The sequence below is a fragment of the Eutrigla gurnardus genome (genome assembly GCF_963514095.1).
Source record: "Eutrigla gurnardus genome assembly, chromosome: 3".
NCBI classification, from domain to species: domain Eukaryota; kingdom Metazoa; phylum Chordata; class Actinopteri; order Perciformes; family Triglidae; genus Eutrigla; species Eutrigla gurnardus.
Window position 1 is genome coordinate 8,004,496 of NC_139917.1, and position 22,579 is coordinate 8,027,074.

At 42.6% G+C, this 22,579-nt stretch overlaps 1 protein-coding gene across 9 annotated transcripts in view; it reads right to left on the reverse strand.

Moving 5' to 3' along the window:
• Window positions 1-22,579, reverse strand: part of rbm47 (RNA binding motif protein 47) — a 34,896-nt gene extending 12,317 nt beyond the window's left edge. For 6 of the 9 annotated variants that reach the window (XM_084005401.1, XM_084005399.1, XM_084005398.1 and 3 more), the window contains exons 1-2: window positions 21,444-21,595; window positions 20,738-20,905 (exon numbers count right to left, since the gene is read on the reverse strand). The gene's annotated coding sequence lies outside the window, so the exon portion shown is untranslated. Of the gene's footprint in view, window positions 1-6,500; window positions 6,639-20,737; window positions 21,138-21,443; window positions 21,596-22,438 lie in introns of those variants that run through there. The other 3 variants (XM_084005395.1, XM_084005394.1, XM_084005396.1) reach the window with 3 other exon arrangements.

Genomic DNA, 22,579 nt, shown 5'->3' on the forward strand with positions numbered 1-22,579 from the left:
TGTAATCATGTGTGTGTGTGTGTGTGTGTGTACGTGTGTGCGAGAGAGAGAGAGAGAGAGAGAGAGAGAGAGAGAGAGAGAGAGAGAGAGAGAGAGAGAGAGAGTAAGGAAACTGAGGCAGCAGCAGGTAGATGATTAACCGTGACGAACACAAATCACAGCCTTTACTTACAGAGAGAGTAAAGATTCACTGTTGTCGTCTCCGTTATTATGAAACTAGGATTTTAGAAAATTCCGACAGCGTCTGTGTGATTCTTCTACCCTGATTGTTGCAGCGCAGGAAGAGCTAGCAGCCGTTAGGTAAACCATCACCTAGCAGACACCAGCTGGTCAAAGGTTATGAACTCAGAGGAAGAGCTGGCTGGCCTGCAAGGAAGTTAAAGAGCGAGGATTTGATTGGGCAACAGCGCCGAGCTCCCGGGTTAAAGTGTTCCACTTATTGCTGCGGAGATTGTCCATTACATTGTGTTCATGATTGATAGGAGCACCTGATTCTCTACGTATTAACAGCATGTTACTGGAGACTGGATTGCTTTATGAGCAGACAAAGGGCTTTTACTGGCTTCCTCTGTATCATACCATAAACACAGATTGACTGCTGCTGGCAAATTCCATCTTTTTTTCGTGGAATAAGCAAATCCGGCATGGCATTATTAAAGTGCCTCGCAGCTAGAAAAAGGAAGACGATGTTGTTTTTCCAGTCACTGACCTGACATTAAATCTGCAGAAGTTTGTAAGCCCACAAAAAACTCTCTTTGGCTCCCAATTTATTGCAGATTATGCAGCAAAGAAACCCCAAGCGTGTGTTCAACAGTAAGGAACAATGCGCCTCTTAGTTTGCTGTTCTATCCTGAGTGACACTGATCCAGTGCGCCTCAGAAAACGTACACGTGGACAAGACTACCCAGCAGCCCCTGACAACAGGATCAATGAAGCATCAGTGCTTGCAAACACATGACATGCACAGTGCCATTCAAGCCTTAAAGCTGAAATATCATAGAGTGTAAGTGTTGACAGAGTTAAAAAAGCATGTCATTTAAGGTGAAGTTATGATAAAACCAAAGAGGGTCAGAGAGGGAAGTGAGACTGAAACGAAGCAGAAATCTTGAGGAGGATATCACGAAGAGAGAAGAGGAAGGAGAAGCAGAGAGCGGTCAGATGGGAGGATATAGCTACCCCTGTTGCTTCACAGTGCTGCCTGGCCGCCTGCTCTGGGAGGGTTAGTCCACCTCCATGAGAGACAGGTACAGCAGGGCACTGAGCACAGAGGCCAGCCTCCTCTACACGCACACACACACACTGGGCTGGTGAGGGCGGAGCTAAACCACTACTTGATGTGAGTGTGTGAGTTTTGTAGAATTTAGTCTTCATGTGTAAAATACAGAAACACATACTGGTGATTGAAAGTAACTACGTGCATTTGCTCAACTAATGTAACTTTTAACACGTTGATTTTTGAGCATTTCCATTTTATGTTGCTTTATCCCTAATATTGTAATTAGGAAATATTGTAATTTTTATTCCACTACATTTATCTGACAGATATAGTTTCTTTTGGGATTTTACATTTTTGTAACCTGTGACCAGAAGTGACCTGACTGTGGAGGAGCGTTGGCTGGATCTGATCTGTTTACAATGTTTACGGAGATAATAAATTAAGAGAGAAGTGGTCATCTCATAATTGACTTTCATGTAATCTTTTTTCAACAAGAGGAGTCGCCCCCTGATGGTCAGCAGAGAGAATACAGGTTTAAGGCACTTTTCAGAACTGGAGGTTGCTGCCTGTGTGTGACCTCTTATTGAAAATGTGTTACTTAAATGGATAGTAAATGGAACTGGCTTTCTAGTCCTCGGGCCACTCAAATCTCTTTACACCATGCTCACATGTTACATTCACACAGAGGCTGCCATGCAAGCTACTAATACTTATTCACACATTCACACATCGGGGTTCGGTATCTCGCCCAAACACACTGACATGGGGACCGGAGATCGAACAGCTGATCTTCTGATTTGCGGTGGCCTCTTGTCACGTGTCTGATGTCTGGTCATTAGTAGTTCCGCCAAAGAGGAACTCTCCTTCTGTATGGTTTAATTTTTGTATTTTTAATGTTTCGGAAAGAAAATCCAAAGATTATTACAGATTTGTGTGTCTTCCTATAATCATCTCATGAGCCCTCAGATTTAGCTTGTGGGAGGAATCTAACTCTATGTCAACCTGCTCCAACAGTTAAATGCCATGTATGCGCCGATTAACAATCTCATAGTATCAGTCACGAGCAATATTTATTTTTTATGTTGGTGGGAGGAGAGAGGGCTGATGGGAAACTTAGTTTTTAAGGGTTTTTTGCTTACAGTTGCAGAAATCAGAGAGAAAAAAAACCCGTCAGGAAACGTTGAAACCGGTGTTTGAATACTTCCTCATGTTGTTGTCTTGCTCCGAGAGGACATTTGGAAATTCTGACACGTTGCCACGAGAGTGATTTATTTATGTAATGTCAGCACAAGACTACAACTGTGTGTACGTGTGTGTGTGTACGTGTGTGTGTGTGTGTGTGTGTGTGTGTTTTTGTACATAACAACGGTGAACATGTTCCTAGCACAGCTTAACTTAAGCAAACAACGCACACCTTCCTGGGCAGTCAAGAGAGCAGATAGAGAGACGACGCAGAGGAAAACAGCCACAGACAGTTTCTGTCTAAAACTCCCCTCGATGCTCTGGAAAGAGCAAGAAAAGAGGGAGTGAGGGAGCAGATGGGGTGAGAGGGGGAGAGAGATGAAAGTCACAGTGTGTGGTCAGCAGTATGCTGGGTTTCAGCTGCTATTGAAACCAGCCCCACTCCTTAACGACTGAGCAAACAGGCAAGAAGAAAGTCTACTTAGCATAAAGAGCACCGAATGATGGATAGACAAAAAAAGAAGAGATTAAAGCAGAAATGATAGAGACTGTTACACCTTTAATCAACGGCCAGCTATAAAACTGTCAAAGCCTTGACCAGGACATGGGACAGAGTGAATTAAACATGAATTATAGCAAAGAGGCGTGTCCGTAAAGGCGTGTGTGTAAAAATATGTACGTGACGGTGTGTGTGTGTGTGTGGGTGTGTGTGTGTGTGTTTTCATGGCGCTTCGCGTCATTTTGGCATGTGTGCAAAAATCCTAATCATAATAATGAAGATCAACTGTATTTATAGCACCATTCAGAACACACAATGCAGCTCAAAGTGCTCAAACCAACGGGTGTTCAAATCGAAAACACCGAGCGAGAAAGCAAAAAATATATTTAAATAAATAAAAAACAGGTATTAAGTATTAAAGTTTAGTTTTAGAATTTAAAACAAGTTAATAATGCTAAACATTTTTACATATCTACAAGAGTAACTTAATAACTATGAGTAGCCTCATATTGGAACTTAATTAAATGCAATATTATAATTGAAAAGTGCAGATTGTTGGGGAGCAGGATCAGCGATCAGGTCTTCCTGTCAGCTCAGAAGTCAAATATTAACTGTCAATCATTAGTGAGAGCCAATCAGGACTCAGACACGCCTGAACGGCTTCAGGTGTTCTGGTGTCCGCACAGTCCACCAGGTCAGCGGTTAACCGTTGAACCCCACAAGTAAAACCCACAGAGTGGAGGAAAAGCATTTACTGTCTCTGTCCCTTAATCATTGTAAGATCACTACATCATTTGTCGGCCGTTCACAACTGCGGCAGCTTTACTTCATAACACCCATTTTTCATTAAAGAAAACTGATTTTATTCATAACTGAACTAATTTGATATTATTTTTATGTTTACATTTGTTTAAATGTGCTTTGAAATCAACAACAGAAAATATATTAAATCAAAACAATTGAATGAGCTCAATGAATTGTGCAGCTCATCTATCGTTTTTATTGTGATAAAAGACGTCACGTCGGCTTTTCTGTCACGAGTTCAACGTTTAAAGGCTGATATTTTCATATCTGCCACAAAAACCGTGAATAAGCAGGACTAAAGCAGCGCTGGTAATCAGTATCTCGACTGAAGAGCCTGCGACTGTTTTCTCTTATGAGTCATCCATATAAGTAAATGAGTAGCGTCTCACAAGACCAGAGGTCCTGCTGTTTATTTCTATATAGTGATACGACATGGACGAGTGCAGTGTTTTCCTGCAGCAACAAAATACAACAAAAAACAGCCTCCTGCTGTGCTTTTTGTTATCTGTGCTGCAGTAAATGACCACAACCGAGCTGAACAGCGAACTTGACAGCAGAGAAGTGAGAACTGTGGCTGACCCTTCAGGACACATGATTTCCACACGCCGGGGTTCACCCAGTTTAACCGCCAGCATGCTGACGACGACAGGATGGAGCAAGATGAAGCATGAAGTCACCTTGAGGGAAGCTGCGTTATCGTGGGTGCCCAACATATCTCTCCGTTACCGTTTTTAAGCAGATGATGCGTCGCTTTTCACTGAACTACAAGTACCACAAACACACAGTCCGGCACGACCAACACAAACACATGCAGCTTCACTAAAGGTTTACTGTTATTTCATTCATCATGGAGGCATGCAAAAAAAAGATGTCTTCACAATTTCAACTTAAAATCAACAAATGCACAAGTGATCACTTTGTGGGTGAGGTATTCATTTAACCATGTCAAATGATATAAAACTGACTGAGGTCGCTACCGAAATTTGCATATTCTGCCTCCTTTTTCATCCATTTATTGCAATAAAATCACAGCCAAATAGATTTTTATTTGGGGGGGGTTCTTCCAGCTGTAGTAAACCAGCTGACGTGTGTTTTGCTTGGTACAGTGAATACAGCTCAGTGAAAATCACTGAGCACCTCGGGGTGATGTTATGAACTTCACAACATGTACAAAGCAGCACTAGTGGTTATTTCAGCCATGATGGATGAAACAATGTCACTGTCTACTCGTAAGTAAGTCCCTCCCTCCAATTCTAATAAACACAAATAAACACAAAATGATCCCGCAGTCAAACTCGCGTCAGCAAAGCGAGGCGAAAATTTTGTTCATTTTTCAGTTGAACACACCGACCATCGGGTACCGGGCTTCTCTCCTCCCATCCATGTACCTGTCACCTTCATTCCTGTAGTTCACTCAAGCTCAAAGAGAGGAGGGCAAGCTGAGAGGGAGAAGGGTGAGGGGGGGAGGGGGAGGGGGAGAGTGTTTAGAGGGGGGGGGGGGGGGGGACTAGACCAGATGGAGAGCAGCCAGGGAGGCTAACGAACAGAGAGGAGGGGACCAAATGTTCGGGCCTCCCTCAGAGCTAGAAAGCCCTTTCAAGTGAAACTGGCCTAAAAAATGTCAGGTCAGGCGGAGTGCGTAAGTGACCTCCTTTAGCCCACCGCAACTTCACCACGGTGGGATGATTCCAGTTCATTTACTCTGAGAGCAACCCCCCCGCCTTGAAACACCAGTTTTACTCAAACTATGATTTTCAGCGATGTCACAAAAGGCCGCATTTCATTCAACAATAATAAGGACTGACGTTGTCTGAACTAATTATAAACAGAAGGGCAGGATAGCATGACAGGATAGAAAGTTCAAGTGTCCCTCGCACAGCGCAGCACACTCATTGCTAATCAGAAGAGCTGCTTTAGCTTTAGCGCTAGCTTTGCTTCCTTAGGCAAACACATTCCTCAGGCTAATCAGCTAGCCCTCTGAAGGCCATGGCAGACATTGTTTCAGACAATTACTACTGACGTTGACAGTGTCACACACTCGTGATAAAGGCTTTGGTGGTCACTTATATGTGTGTGTGTGCATACATATGAGAAAACAGGCATATTTACAGTAATATTTGGCACAGTTAACAATCTCACTCATTTACACTGGAGCTAACCTTCTCACACACTTTTAACAACAACAACCCACCCTGTTAACAAACACAGTTACGTGTGTCAGACTCCTACATGGCACCACTGCAGAAACATGCCACATAAATAACATTTCTATCTGGCAACACGGTCATTTTGTTTTAATTGCAGCAAAGATCTGTTGCAAAAAAAGATGGACTGAGTCATGAAAAAGCAAACAAACAGCTCACCTCACTAGGATTAAAGTCCACCTATTATATGACAGAGAACCCGGAAGTCTATGTTCTATAATAATACCAGCATCTCCATGTAGCCATTTTTTTTTATCCGCCACACTGAACACACACACACACACAAACTGCCATGCCACTCCACTGGTTCCACTGGTTTCAAGGACATCTTGATCTCCATTTAAATCACTGATTGGTTTAAGTGCCTTTGTTGACTGTTCATTTTGGCTCTGATAAAGCGACAAAACGAGTCTGGCAACTTTGTCCACATGAAGCAGGATGCCAGATGGAAGGCTGTAGGGTTTGGTTTGATCATTACGTCAAACAAAAACGTTACTGCCCTATGATCTATCACCATGATACCAAACGGATTTCAGATTTAAATAAAAAGAAGAAAAAGACAAAAGATACGTGAGATTGGACGTTAACACAGTACCTGTATCCCAAACTGAGGCGAGTAGATATCGTCGAGTAGGTTGAGAAGATACAGACGCCTCTGTGTTTAGCTTTTGGGAGTCACTTTGCAGTCACACAGTAAGACACCTCCTTGCCTGCCTGCGTCTGAGTGTCTGAGTGTGGAGGTGAGCAAAGGTGGTTTAGTGTTTACTCATTCTCAATGGCCAGAAGAGAGAGGTGGGGCCACTCAGTACAGGTAACCCCCACCTTTTCTTCCCCCTCCTTCAATCTCTCCCTCAGCTGATAAGGAATAAGACAAAAGGGATAAAAGGGCAGAGGGTGTGACGAAGGGTGATGGTTGACAATCAGGAAATAGTCTTATGTTTGTGTAGTGGAGATGTATTTACAGAAATAAAGTGGACCAGCCCAGAAATAATAATAATCTGAGTCAGAATTCAAACACTGAAGGATGAAACAAGACTTTCAGTCTATGGCTGTGTTCAAAGTCATCAACTGCAATGTAATGGACTATAGAGGCCTATGTAGAGGACCATGTAGAGGACTATGTAGAGGACTGTGTAGAGGACTATGTAGAGGACAACTATGTAGAGGCCTATATAGAGGCCTTTGTAGAGGACTATGTAGATGACTATGTAGAGGCCTGTGTAGAGGACTGTGTAGAGGACTATGTAGAGGCCTATGTAGAGGACTATGTAGAGGACTATGTAGATGACCATGTAGAGGACTATGTAGAGGACCATGTAGAGGACTATGTAGAGGACAATGTAGAGGACTATGTAGAGGACCATGTAGAGGACTATGTAGAGGACCATGTAGAGGACCATGTAGAGGACTATGTAGAGGACCATGTAGAGGACCATGAAGAGGACTATGTAGAGTACAATGTAGAGGACTATGTAGAGGACCATGTAGAGGACTATGTAGAGGACCATGTAGAGGACCATGTAAAGGCCTTTGTAGAGGACCATGTAGAGGACAATGTAGAGGACTATGTAGAGGACCATGTAGAGGACCATGTAGAGGACTATGTAGAGGACAATGTAGAGGACTATGTAGAGGACCATGTAGAGGACTATGTAGAGGACCATGTAGAGGACTATGTAGAGGACCATGTAGAGGACTATGTAGAGGACCATGTAGAGGACTATGTAGAGGACCATGTAGAGGACTATGTAGAGGACCATGTAGAGGACCATGTAGAGGACTATGTAGAGGACCATGTAGAGGACCATGAAGAGGACTATGTAGAGTACAATGTAGAGGACTATGTAGAGGACCATGTAGAGGACTATGTAGAGGACCATGTAGAGGACCATGTAAAGGCCTTTGTAGAAGACCATGTAGAGGACAATGTAGAGGACTATGTAGAGGACCATGTAGAGGACCATGTAGAGGACTATGTAGAGGACAATGTAGAGGACTATGTAGAGGACCATGTAGAGGACTATGTAGAGGACCATGTAGAGGACCATGTAGAGGACTATGTAGAGGACCATGTAGAGGACTATGTAGAGGACCATGTAGAGGACCATGTAGAGGACTATGTAGAGGACTATGTAGAGGACCATGTAGAGGACCATGTAGAGGCCTTTGTAGAGGACCATGTAGAGGACTATGTAGAGGACAATGTAGAGGACCATGTAGAGGACAATGTAGAGGACTATGTAGAGGACAATGTAGAGGACTATGTAGAGGACTATGTAGAGGACCATGTAGAGGAATATATAGAGGACTATGTAGAGGACCATGTAGAGGACTATGTAGAGGACTATGTAGAGGTCTTTGTAGAGGACCATGTAGAGGACAATGTAGAGGACTATGTAGAGGACTATGTAGAGGACCATGTAGAGGACTATGTAGGACTATCACAGGGCTGGCGATAAAAATATGTTTCTTTACAAATGTAAAGTGATTCCAGTGTGTTTACATTCATTCATGTTAAGAAGATCTTGATGATTATTGCAATTTATTTGGCCAGGATAGTCTTGACATGAAGTTTTTATATCGTCCCATGCCTTCGCCCGACATTGCCATCCCTTGAGCGTGTGAGCAAGCGGCAACACTTCATCCCAGTTGAAACAAAAGTAAAACTATAAATAGATGAACAAAAGTGCATCAGAGTTACATGATTCGTCACTTTGGCTGTCAGTATTTGGCTACTCGAGATCACTTTTATAGACTTGTTTCAACAAAGCAAATACATCCTTTTTTTTGTTTATCTTCAAGCATTTTAGAAAAAAAAGAGCTTTGCAGATCAATATAGACAAAACAGTTCAACCAGTACAGAGAGGTACAGTCAATCACAGGCGATGACTTTAACTAATCTCTGCCTGAGGCCTTTTAGGATGTTGACGTATGAATTTAACAGTTTTTTCTGTGATCACTGCTTTGAATGCTCCAGTGAGTAATCGTAGTATTTTATCAGCACGGTAGTGTAACAGAGTTTTGGTGTTGATTCCACTTCCACAGTGACAATCATATTTATCTTTATTCATGTATCACGGACGCTCACTGGTTAGCAGGGCTCTCCTCAGCAAATAAATATGGGCTGTGACGTAAACACAGTGCCAGTATGCGAGGATTGAGCCCATGGTAGGTTTGTTACACGAAGCACAGCGTTATAGCCTACTAATACTGTGTAAACAATGTAATGTGATAATTCAGTTATCATGATATTATGTTCAGGAAGCTGGCGACAGTTTTACATGTAACTAAATGTGTTACAGAGGGTTTATTTTGTTTAATGTTTATAACTAGCGACCTTAGCTCGAAGGCTAAGCTAACTTGCTAATTTTCCTCCATAAAGCTGTGCCGAATGAGTGCTGTGCTTGACCATGAGCTGTCATTTCCGTATCATTGTTCAGGCAATAAAAGTTCGGTCCTGAAGCTACGAGAGTGTCGGTCCTTCTTGCAACTAAACAACACAACGCAGACAACTGTTACAATAGCAAATGTTTCTTTGACTTAAATCCCAACACACATCCTTACATACTTCTGGTCCAGGTCTCATAAGGGCAATTATATCATGATTTAGTTTCAGCTGACAAGTGCTCCTTTTCAGGCATTTGCATCAACTGAAAGTCACTTTGCTGATAAACACAATGGCGATAAAGAGAATACAAACCGGCCTAAAACTGTCACATTCCAGACATATTTGCCAGAAACACAGAGAAGGGTCGAGAGAATAGGAAGGAGACACGTTGACAATGTGTGGAAGTGTACGTAACCTTAAACAACTCTAAAGGGGAGAACAAGGCCCGTATACTCTTATCAGACGGGATGCCGTTCTCCAGCTTGTGTGTGTGTGTGTGTGTGTGTGTGTGTGTGTGTGTGTGCGTTGCCATTGTACAGTGACACATTAACCAATGACTCTGTTAATGAAGGACATACAATCACTGATTCTCGCCTTTTTGGCAACACACACACACACACACACATACACACACACACACACACACACACACACACGCACACACACACACACACACACACACACACACACACACACACACACACACACACGCACAGTGTACGTAGATAGCCAGTTCAAAGTTTACAGAAATGTATTCTCTGCCCCAGCAGGGTGTAATAAGGTTGGAGTGAAGGCCACAAGCTGCCATAAACCCACTTTAAAAGTGGAGGAGAGCGTGACTCGAAGACCAAAATGATTTTATAGTCGGTACACTGTATCATATAAACACACTCTCACGCACACACACATATCTAGTCTAGTGACGATTTATTTGTATAGCATCACATAAGCAAAAACATCTTTATAAGTTAAAAACAAAAAGGAAACCTAGCAACCATTAGTACATTTCACTAAATAAAACAGCATTGTCAGAGTTTCTATCCGCCCCATGGGGACGTATTTCTGGGTGCAGGCGGGACATAACGTTGGGATTTGATTTAATCGCTGAAAAGATCAGCACACAACCTTGTCTAGCTCTATAAAAGCATATATTGAGCATATATTGTTAAACAGGTGCACCATATGGCCAGGGACGTGATCTAAAACTGTTAATTTCAGCTCGACATCACTAAATAAATCTAGTACTTACTCATTATAATTGGACTCGAGGCCTTTACAACAGTTTTCCATTTTTCAGATTTACATTGATGTGATCTTTAAGGGAAAAAGGCATTTCAGCTTGACTTAAATGTACAATTAATTTGTCAACAATGCCAACTTTTCCAATGAAGTCATATTTTAAATGATTAAAACTGTGTATTGTCATTCATTTTTCTCTTTATACGTCTAGTCCAGTTACAGGGTTCCACAGCAGGAGTTAAAGTTGCTGACAAATAGATCAACGAACACCTAAATCTGCGATTTCATCATGTGGAATCAACCATTACTGTTAAATTAAAGTTATTATACATGCTATAGAGAGATCCACTTCCTCAGACAGCTGAACATGTTTAAGTTGCAAGACAAAAAATTAAACAAAGACGAAACAGTTGGTAGAATGTAAAGGACGTTTTGATAACGAGAACAATACGTTTACGATGAAGTCACGAGTCATGCACTGAAGATGGCAGACTGTGGGGAAGATAGCCATCAGCTCAGTGTTAGAGACAGACGGCGAGACATGGGAGAACTCACCCGACTGGTCTGATCCGAACGCACACACAACTATAAGAAGCTGCACACAAACAGCTTTACAACGGTCACTGAGACGGATGGGGGTGAGAAGAGTCTGAACAAGAGTCTGCTGTGTTTGTGTCTGCTGCTACTTTTACTTTTATATATACTGGGCTGCCCATAAAGTTGGAATATTTTGCAAATATCTTGTCTTTTTCAGTGGCAAACAAATGTTATGCATGAATTAATTCCACCTGGGTAAGTGGGACACATCATGTAATCACCTGGTCAGAAGTGATTACTGATGCATTTCAATAGGAAGAAACAGAGGATTGTGTCTGAAAATAAAATATTCCAACTTTATGGGCAACAGTGTGTATATATTTTTACAGTTTAATCATTTACATTTTTACTGATGTTTGAAACTGTTGTTTTATATTTTCTGTAGTCTCATCATAAAAATGTTCAAATATCTTCATTACACAATGCTTGGTTTAGCAAGAAAAGAATAACATTGGCCGATACAAAGCTCTAAAATGTTTGTTCTTCTAGGTTTCCATATTGATATTGGCATCTCACACACATTCATATTATTACCTTATTGTGTGTCAGTTTCCACTTTGTATCAGTGGCCTTTCAAACTAATACATCTGTTTAAAAATGATTAAGATGTGGGTCACTGAAACGTGCTGCTTTAACGTCAACAAACAAAGTGTCCTGCGAGACTAAAACTATTAATTACATTTTTACAACGTGTGAGGTTTACGAGTCAAACATTAAAACATCACTGGGCAAATTTTAACAGATAAACACTGAATGAAACAATGTCGCCGGTGAAAGATAAAGTATTTTCTTCACTAACTAACAGCAATAGAAATGCCAATGTCCTTCCACTGCACTTGTATTATTGTAAATGTAACATCATAAAACTACTAGTGATTAAAAACAGAGTAGTGAGACTGAATGAAAACCAATACAACATGAAACAATGTCAGCAGGGTTTGTCTTGCAATGTGGTGAGTAAAGGCAGAAACGAAATGAAACACAAGCTCATTTCCACAAAAAAGAAATTGAAACTAAACCTGCTCACGCAGCTTGGAAATGAACTGTAACAAACATTTAATACTAAATAAATAAGAAATAAAAATGTATTCATGAATATGATGAATTAATGCCCTGCTCTTTTATGGCATTTTTACAAGCACCTCTTACTGACATCAAACAAAACATTAATATATTTCCAGGTCAGTATCACGCTGAATAAGTATTAAAATTGGTAAAAAAAAAAAATGTTTTAAAAACTGTGTGTGTGTGTGGGGGGGGGATTGACTGTAAAATGTTCTCTTGATGAATCCTCCGACGGTACGACTGCAGGGAAAAGTCTGGCTCCGTTCTGTTTTAACACTTCCTCATTCAAAGGGTCACCTCATCCAACCGCCAACCAATCCCAGAGTCCCACATATGATTAACAAAAATGACTCAGCACAAAACAAGAGCCTTTCTGCCCTCCACACACACACACACACACACACACACACACACACACACACACACACACACACACAAAGGATCCGACATTAAAGTCCTACATTTTTTTCCCTCTTCCTTCCTGATGAAAGAAGTTTCCCCTTTTGCCTAGAATTTGGTCAGCTGACACTCCAGTCACGTGGCTTGTCACTAACCAATGGCAGCGCCGGGGCATTGTGTGTTTAGGTGTTACAATCACCGCCAAGGTCAAGCAGACGAGGAAGGGGAGCTAGTGGGAAGACTTGAAGGAGCTAGAAGACTCGAAACAGAGTCGTCCTCATGGCTTCTAACCGCACTGAAGCCACATATTAACTGGTCAGTAACCATTGTAACGTCAACATGTGTGACTGTCCTCTCTCCAAACACCGGAAAACCACTGGCTATGCTATCATGTGATGCAGTGCAACCAGCATGCAGTTGAAATAACAGAATCTGAGTGGATCTGAGATGATGATTGTAATTTGAGTTTTTGTCATGACGTTGGGTTTTTCTTTGGTTTATTTTCCCACTTCTGACATCCTGTCTTTGTCCTTCACCCTACTTTTTCTGTGTTGTGGTAGTCTTGTCAGCTCGAAGTGGGTTCAACATATCAGCACAACATAACAACCACAATGCGGCCAACGACGGTGGTTATCAACTCGGTAAATCAACCCAGGGTTCCTCAATCTGGCTGTGAGCACCTTCACATTAAAGGGTTTGCAGCATCTGACCAATAACAAACGTGTCCTCTCAGCAGAGCCGCATGTTTTATAAATGAAAAGCAAACTATAATACAAGACATAAACCAATATTCCAGAGTAAATGCTTTCAACTGCCAAATGTGGGAAGGACAGCTGGCTAAAATAACCTACTGTGTGCAAATTAATGTATTATAATATTTAATATTATAATATACCACTTCCCCATTTGGAGCACAATAGATCTCATTATAGTTTGTGTATTCCGTTAAATGAATGTGTTACAAGGCTGTATTCCTATAAAATAGTACATATTTTCATTCATCCCCTTGAACTGATGGTGTTTGATTTATATTGATTTGTTTAAGCCTTATTCTTTCAGCTGCAGTGTAAATCACGCATATCAGAATATTAAAAGCAGCCTTTCTTTGTTTTCTTGTGAGGAAGTGAACCAACGTGGTAGGACTGAAAACCCAGTTACATCTGACGTTACCTCGCGAACCCCAAATCCTGCTTCATCTGCTGTGTTCCCTTGGAAACCAATCAGTTTCCAGCCTGCCCTCATGTGTCCTGTTGTCTGGAGTCAGGTCGTCTGTTTTAGTCCTGTGTCCATGTTCCTTCCTGGTGTCTGTGTTTAATATTCCTCATCAAATACTGACTTTAGCCTGTCTCTGTATTTCTTAGCCTTCTCCCTCATTGTTGTTCCTAGTTGATTTTGTTTTTTTTTTGTTTTTTATTCTCTACCAGCTTTTGCTTTTCGATTCATTTGACCTGTGTGCCTCCTTGGCCACATTTGGGTCCACATTCTTCCACCGTGACAGTTTTGTTTTGGTTACATTTGCTTACGTGGTGTCGGTGAACACAAGCTCAACAGTCCAGTCAGCCTGACTCTGTTCAATCCACACATCAGCCATGATATGTAAATCCCGTATTTGGAAAAGAAAGGTAGACATTGAAGTTATTACCCATACTGTGTATTTTAAGTGGTGATATGAAGAAAATCATATATCACAATATTTCTGACCAACTATTTCCACATTTAATGTCGACAAAATGGGCAAAACAGCTACAACTGTCTGTTACAAAAATAACATCACTTCACTCTACTGCAGCCTTTAAAACCAGGGCAAGATGATATCGATGCTATAACAGATATCTAGTCTCATATCATAATATAATATCAATATATTGCATAATATCAAAATATTACTACATGCAGTTTACCCACACATTTTCACATCACTGCTTCAAATAGTGCAGCTTGGTCAGTGGGACTAAGCTCTACATTCGATGACTCCTTTTGTTGCTTTTGTCACTCGAACATAACAAAAAAAACAAATCCCTCATATTTCCTGATCTAAATGTGTCCGTTTTAAACAAAATGCTTGGCAGTCAACTATTTCATAGACACACATTTTCCATTTTGTTCGTCACTCAGCACAACTTTCAAACTAAAGTTGTTCAATTGAAAGTATCTTTCGTGCCTTTGGAAAACCATCATGGTTGGGCTTAAGTTAAGTATGTTTGTATGAATGTTAGACAACAAAATACTTAGTTTCAGTTTCGGGAAAACATCATGAAAGCATCACTTAACAGCAACACTTTGGGACAGTGTCTCATGGATGAAAATCCTGGTTTGTTTGATCCATCTACCTCTATAACTGGTCTTTTTCTATATTTATTCTTTGTCACCAGCTTGAAAAGAATGGATCCTAATTGACTTTCCATTGGCATTGTCTTCGACATGAAAACTTCGTCACTGTTTGACGATCTGCCGTGAGACTGGGTTGGTCAGACACTGTAATTGTAACATCACCTTCATCAACACCCAAGAGTGTGTACTCTAAATGAGAAGACATTTTATCTTCTATTTTATCTTCTGGTAATCTTAAACCTGCAATTTTCACCATCACTCGTTTCCTGGAAAGGTGAATTGTTCTCGAAACACACGCATACAAAGATATAGAGACGAGGAAAGTGAGAAGGGAATGTAAAAGAGGCAGATAAGAGCTGAATGAAAAGCTGGTGGAATTCAGCGGTGGCTAGTTCCAGCTAACGCCCCCTTAAATACAGATCCCATAACACACAATAGCTAAACTCCTGGACAGTGTCACTGGAAACAGGAGCTACATGACAAGACAAAAAAACGCCATCCTGAGAAACTAAAACACAGTGTAATCCACCTGTTCACCTGCTGAAACCACTCACCAAACATTACAGAGTGAAGATGTGTTAACTGTGTGTGTGTGTGTGTGTGTGTGTGTGTGTGTGTGTGTGTGTCCGTTTTGTGAATGGGTTCACAGTTAGTCACGGCCCATGGAACATTCCATTCTGGCCGTGGGGGGGGGCATGTGTGTGTGTGTTTGGATCTTATCACGAGATGCAGTGTTGTACCGGTAGTTTCTTGTCCCCCAAAACCTACTCACTTCCACACACACACACACACACACACACGCACACACACAGACATACACACAGACATACACACTTGCCTGCTGTCCGGACAACCAGCCCATTGTGAGTGGTAACAGGTATGCAGAGAAGAGGCAACTGGATGCTCTGTGCATGTTTGTGTATGCGGGCAAAAAAAGGTACAGGTTTGCAGCACGGCACCTTGAGCAGCAGCCTTACTGGATCTGGATCCATCTGGTTTCTGGTGTGAAGCTGCTAACGACGTTAGCTTCATAATTCAGTCAACTTTACAGCTTAGTGTTAAAATCGCTAATTGTATTGGTAGCGTGGTAGCAACCTGCCAATCCCAAAGAAGCCCAGCCCTAAATTCTCCCCTGCTTTCTGGTCTATTTATTGACTAAATGAACATCATGCTGGATTGAAGAAGATTTGAAACTGAGACCATAAACTCATGTTTACGATGTTTATTGAGATAATAAATATAGTGAGAAGTAGGCTCATTTTCTCATAGACTTCCATGCAGTTGGACTACTTTTTGCAACCAGAGGAGTCGCCCCCTGATGGCCAGCAGAGAGAATGCGACTTTAAGGCACATTAGTTTTGTCTTCCAGGACTGTAGAATGTGGCCTGACAGTAATACAGCTATTAGCTACTGTGATTGTTAGATTGTAACCTGTAACTGTCCATACCGACATCATGAAGCAATGACAGTGAACCTGTCCTTTAGGATTCTCTTCACAGCTAATTACAGCAATCAATGATGCTTTAAATATATATGCATATATATGCATATAAGTATTGTTGAGACAAACTTCAATGTGCTATGTAACTTGAACCCTCACATCAAACCTCTATCCAGCTGAAGAAGGCAAAGAGGAGAAGCAGAAACGAGCAGTGAAATGAAGCATGTTAACAGCATTAGCGTACGAGCAGGTTGAAGGAGAGAGGAGGGAAGGAGGGAGGAGAGGATGGAGGGTTCAACAGTGTCACCACACAGGAGGGGGTGGAGGGGTTACACAGGGGTCAAAGGTTGAACAGGGGGGGAGTTAGAGAGAAAGTGGGGAGGAGGGGGAGGAGGAGGAGCCCTCACAGTGAGTGGATGTCACCTGTTTACACACTCAACGTCGGTCCTGCCACGTTCTCAAAAGAGAGACAGTTGCACAATGTCTCGACTCATCGGCTCACTTTGTTCATAAAAGAAAATCCTGATTTCCTACTTCGGTCTGGTGGTATCAATCCACACAGAGAGATTTGGTTTCATTTGTCCAGCTCTTGAAATATCTGTCTGTGATTTCTACCTCTGGATGATCGCAGTTTTAATTGGAACTGCTTTCAGCTGAACAAATAGTCCCGATGATAAAGTTTGGAGTGAGGTCGGTCCACTCCTACGTCTCCCAGAAATTACATTAAAACAGGAATAATTCAAAAAACCTGAACAACTTAGAGACTGTCCTCACCAGAAACCGACAGCATTGGTCATCTTTTCAGAACGTCCTATGATTGCTCACCAAAGGAGGACCTCTCATGGTCTTGTGGTGTGTTATTAATGTCTGTCAGGAGGCAGCGCAGCCGTCATACTGACCCAAGACCTCTAAGACAGGAGGTCGCTGTTGGTTAACAGTGTGTCTGAGTTTGACACCCATTCTTTGGGTCAACTTCACCACGTTGACGTTTTTAGTCGTCACAATAACCGCGATATACAGTCTCAGGCAGGTCACAAAATATTCACAAAATTACATCCGTTGGTGTCGTTTGTTGCTCAAACCGAAAACAACGCCAATGGAAAGTCAATCGGGTTAGTTTTCCGTGGTGGAAACACAGGTTGAGCGCCTCCATGTGACCATACAGTAATCAGAGCGGTTGATGAGGTAATAAATACTCATGGTGGGCTGGTGTGGTGGTGGATGGGCCCAAAAACACAGGACTTTCAACCAGTGTTCAAGATCATGAATCCCAAAGTGAACCTAACGGTCATTTAGGTAGCCTAAACCTAATTGTACATACAGTAGTTATTTTGACAAATACCAAAAATACCAAAACATAAGACCAACCGCTGCCATTTTTACTTCTGCAGGTATCATAGTAACCAGACACAACCAAAGCGTCCATAGCCATAGATTAAAAACGCTGCATTAAACATAAACAGGTATTTAAAACTGTCATGTTTGTCATTTGAAAGCAACAACAAAGTCTATAATAGCCACAAAAATTTACCAGACATATTAAGTAATTCAGTAGTTTATAACATTAGTTAGTTAGTTATTAGGATTAGTTGATGGAGATCGAGACTGTACACAATTAGGGGAACTGACCCTTGAAGGTCTTTGTAGCTTTAAAGCTAGTGAAGGTACTAGAATGCTCCTGCTGATTGATTGGTAAGCAGACTGAATACTGCTCCAAAGTTTGGCATCATTTTAGTGAAGGAAAACTGGTGTTGCCAGAAATCCCACAGTAAGATGCCTCATGTCCATGCACTCCCCAGCGTTTACATCTGGGAGGCTTTTGTACAGTACAGTTTATCATTATTTATCATGACATGCTGCCAATTCACAATCCAATGATACTCACAATGCTCATAACCAGTTATTCCTTAATGATTTGAATGTAACTGATTCCCCAGCCGGGTCCTGATGACACAGAATGACAATCACCAAAACGCTCCAATCAACTTCCTCTTAACTCCTCTTGGTTCATTTGTAAAAAGTCAGTGTGAACAGGAACCGGACCAGAACTATGTGTTGGTTTGGACCAAATTAACCCGACTGTATGAAAGCATGTTTGACCAGTTTGATCATTTTGAATGCTAAAAATGGTTACGTTTAGCACTCAGTCTGTGTGACAAATGGTATCAACCCCAAAATGAAGTTGCTAAACCGCTTTGACAAAATAAAGCATTGCATTAAATTCTCCATCGTACTGTTCATAGCTCTTCTACACTTCCACAAGTGATTTAAATTCATCGTTTCATCAATGAATTTATATTTATTTCTAATTAGACAACTTGACGAGAACAACTTGACACAGTGTTGGTCTGCATCTCAAATTATTCTATGTGGCATCCATTGTTGACCTTCCATCTAGCCCTGAACCCTGGTTACGTCTCTCTGCTCGTCTACAGGACTTAGTGAGCCGAGGAGCAAGCACCACATATTAAATGACTTGCAGAGCAGAGTTTCTGCTGGTTTTTAGTGCGTTGAACCTTCCTTTTTCCACCTGCATGTGACACCCTAATTTCCACCTGTTTCGACTTCCACCTCGTCTCGCTGCTGCCCAGTGATTGGCCCGATCAGAGGGGAGCTAAAGAGGGAGACGGAGGAGGAAGAATGTGGCCATTGTGCTTTCCAGGTATGTGTGTTTGTGACAAACAGAAAGCCAGAGGGAGAGAGGAGAGAGAGGGTGATCAGATCTTGTTACAGGTGTTTCATAAACAACACAATGGTATTAACAGGCTCTCTCTCTCTCTCTCTCTCTCTCTCTCTCTCTCTCTCTCTCTCTCTCTCTCTCGTTGCTCTGCAGCTTTAGATTTCTGCTTTAGTGTTGCTGGATTAGGCTTATGGCTTTGTCACACACACAACTGAATCTCTTGCTTCCCCATCATGTGATCATGTGACAGTCATGTGACACGAATATATAGCCTACTATGTGTGTACGTGCTAAGTCGTTTAAGCCTTTTCTCTTCCTTATATTTGAGGTTTGCTGAATAATAATTTTCCGTTGAAAATCACTTTAAAAAAACAAAGGAGATCTTTTATTTCTCTTCCTGTTTCCCGTTGTTTCTCCTTTTTGTCTTCCTGAACTAGAGTGGGCCCGAACAAGATACCACTAAGGTCACACTCGGGGAAAACAAAGTGTAGATATGAATTCCTGTCTTTTGTGACTGTGTGGCCCTTTTTGCAATAGTGGAATGTGATACAGTCGGTTAAGAGATTAGTATCATTCTGAAAAATGGTTCACCTCTTGAACCCTTTTGTTAAGGAACAGACAGACAGACAGACAGACAGACAGACAGACAGACAGACAGGTCCATTTGAATAACTTTAAACTAACCATGTAACTGGTATCTATTTTTAATTTTAGTTTTGCATGAGGCAGTTTGAAGAAACCGTGTGTCATCACTTCATCAGGTCTGACGAGCACTTCAACAACACACACACCTTTCACACACCTTAAACATGTGGCAGCGTTCAGTAGTCACAAGGAAGCCGGTCGTCCGTTTAGAGGGAGGACGCACACACACACACACACACACACACACACACACAATGGAGTGTATTACATGTGTCACTCTGCACCTCCCTGTCCTCCGTCTCCACGGTGATTCGCAGAAAAACAGTGAAAGTGGAACTTTTCTCTCACAGCTCCAAGCTCTGAGCATCATCTACTAAAATTTCCCACTCAGCAAATTACACATTATATGAATTATTGTGTTCATATTCTATTTCTCAGTTCTTGTTTCAGCCTCAACACGGCTGCTTTTTTTTACACACAAAAACTATAAGTGCACACTGTATAAATGCACCGTATATGTGCTCTTCACGTGCGATCCCACTCGTATACGCTCGCAACTAAATCACGTTTGTACAACAACAGGACACCCAAGGCTAACAGGCGCCCTGCTCAACCAGTTTCTGAAACACACACACGCCACACACACGACAAGACAGCAACTGATCGCCCACACACACACACACATATCCCCAAACAAATAAACAGTGAGTCCCTGTCCCATAACCTTGTAGTGAAGGTTAAAGCAGTCAGCTGGGTCAGTGTGAACACTGGACCAGCTGAAGAAATGTCCTTCCAGATACCCACTGTGTGTGTGTGTGTGTGTGTGTGTGTGTGTGTGTGTGTGTGTGTGTGTGTGTGTGTGTGTGTGTGTGTGTGTGTGTGTGTGTGTGTGTGTGTGTGTGTGTGTGTGTGTGTGCGTGTGTGTGACTCCTCCAGATGAGAAAACACACCGTGGTCCCTTAAGTTAAGCAGCCGAACTGTTTCAAGATTGAAACGAGGGAGAGAAAAGGGAAAGAAAAAGGGACACATGACGAGTTCCCAGCCAACCTGTGGGATGATGGGACGTGTAGTCACGGTGTCGTCGTAGGCTCTTCTTCCGATGTTGAACAGCAATGATCCAGCTTGTCACTTTCTCATCTTCCCTTCCTCTTCCTCTCCTCCGCTGTGCTGTCCGTCAGCTCGTCTCCGGCCTCTCTTTGCTCGCCGAGACGCCTCCTGTCGTGGATGACAGGTCCCCACAAGGCACAAATCAGAAGAGACAAATCTGACGAGCACACACACTGAGAGACAGCGAGAGAGGACAAGTCAGAGTTTCTCTTCTCCTTTTGGTGTTTTTTTGGATTCTGACTCAGATCCTCTCAGTTTGCCCTCTCCTCTGCTCCAGTCACGACGGCGTAGACGCAACAGCAGGAGACGAGAGAGGGGAGGGAGCGCACAAGGTCTCGTAGTGGAGGAGAGGCAGAGAGAGAGAGGGAGCGCTGAAGGTGGCGGAGTTGAAGGAAACAGGGAGGGAGGGAGGGAGGGAGGGAGAGATGGAGGGAGGAATGGAGGGAGGGAGGAATGGCAGCGGTAATTAGTGAGTCTGTACCTGACTCTCACTGACATAAGCCCCACATTCCTCATAAGCGAGGACGCGGGGGGAGACCAGGGAGGGAGGAAAAGAAAGGGAAAAGTTCTGAACACAAACACCAACACGCTAATGATCCTCGGAGAAAAAGCCCCTCCACACAACAAACCATATATCTGCACTCACAGCACACCACAGCTGAGGCGTCGCTCAAGTCCAACGTTGCATGTTGGGGTGGCTCGCTGTCCGTCACCTACGACTTCCTCGAAAAGTCTCCTCTTCCGTCTCTTTTCATCTCACTATCTCTGCCCGTCCCTCTCTCTCCCTTTCAATCATGTGTATGGTGTACACACAGCCTCCTCCTAAAACTCACCAAACCTGAATCTGACTGTCCAAACCCCCAACACACCTCCCTCCCTCCCTCCCTCCCTTCTATCATTCCAGATGGGAAATGCTATCCTCCTGTTGCTCTGGCCAATCTGTGTGTTCATGTGTGTGTGTGTGTGTGTGTGTGTGTGTGTGTGTGTGTGTGTGCGCAAACCTGAATCCTTTCAGCCAGAGCAGCATTCCTCTAAAGGAGTTTCCTGCACACCTAGTTGAAAACCTCACGCCACATGATCGTTTCCCATCCACCGCATGCTCATTACTGATGATCACACACACACACACACACACACACACACACACACACACACACACACACACACACACACACACCAACCGCTTTGCTCATTCACAAACGCATGCAGCCCTGATGTCATGATTACACACTGTCTTTATGTCCGAAAGTTCACTCCCCTGACTTAGACAGATCCCTCTGTAATTTCAGTAATAGCGACTCTCTCCTCCTGTTCGACTGTGGGCATCTTCGTACCCTAACCTTAACCCTAACCCCTAAACCCTAACCCTGACCGGCATGAAGACGACATGGACGGGATATAAACTTGAAATGAAAGTAAAACAGTAGGAAGATCACCGACTGGCTCGACCGGTGGATCTTATCCTCCTCCTCCGTACACACACTCTCTATTCTCTTTCATTTACAACAGTTGTACTTGTTTGATCACGTAGAGCAGTTTCAACACAACCGGACCTCCAGCTCTCCTTCTCATTGTCTGTGTGTGTGTGTGTGTGTGTGCATGTGTGTGTGTGTGTGTGTGTGTGTTTCTATGTTTGCCTACCTGGATTCTTTGTAGAATTTGGCGTGGGCGGGACCAGACACTTCCTCCTTCCTGATCTCAGGTGCGTGGCGAGTGCGGCCTCTTCGTGACAGCCAGTTGTCATGGAAACATGGACAGTGAGAGACAGAGAGAGAGAGAGAG